This window comes from Solanum tuberosum, unplaced genomic scaffold (genome assembly GCF_000226075.1).
Source record: "Solanum tuberosum cultivar DM 1-3 516 R44 unplaced genomic scaffold, SolTub_3.0 scf00317, whole genome shotgun sequence".
Taxonomy (NCBI): Eukaryota; Viridiplantae; Streptophyta; class Magnoliopsida; order Solanales; family Solanaceae; genus Solanum; species Solanum tuberosum.
The window spans coordinates 549942-550556 of record NW_006239259.1 but is presented as its reverse complement, the minus strand read 5'-3'; positions in this window follow the sequence as shown (position 1 = coordinate 550556).

Below are 615 nucleotides of genomic sequence, written 5' to 3'. Positions count from 1 at the left end.
AAAGCCTAAGTTGAGGGTGGCTAATGTATTGGTAACTTCAATTTTGGCCCTGACCCAAGATCGGGTATTGTGCACCTCAACCAATGGAAAATTCATAAGTTGAGGGTGGCTATGAAAGAGGAAACCGAAGGAAAAATGGGTATGGAAATATTTTGATGTTAAAGGAAAGAAAAGAAAGGAATGGATGTGACTTGTTGAAAGCTAAAGAAAAGCATAAAACGCAAGAAAGAGATAAAAGTGAAAAGTAAAAAGATTTGCAAAGCCTAAAGTCACATCCATGGTTGAAGAAAATCAAGGGAAAGAAGGTAAAACGGTAGGATGACAGAAATAAGGCAGAAAAGGGTTAAAAGTCTAGCGTAATGTCAAGGAGGGCAGAAAGTCACTAAGAAGTACCCAAATGTACCACACCTGACCCTGAGCCTACGTTACAAGCCAAGAAAGTCCTATAGTGATCCTAGAATCTAGTTTGGAGAGTCTAAGCAGTGAAAATAAGGGCAAGCCTATGGTACTGAGCACTAACTGTACTTGAAGTTATTTCTGAGTGTGAGTGTTGAATGAATCCTTGTACTCAAAGTCATAGTCATTGTGTGAAAGAAAAGGGATTTCGTTTGAAGT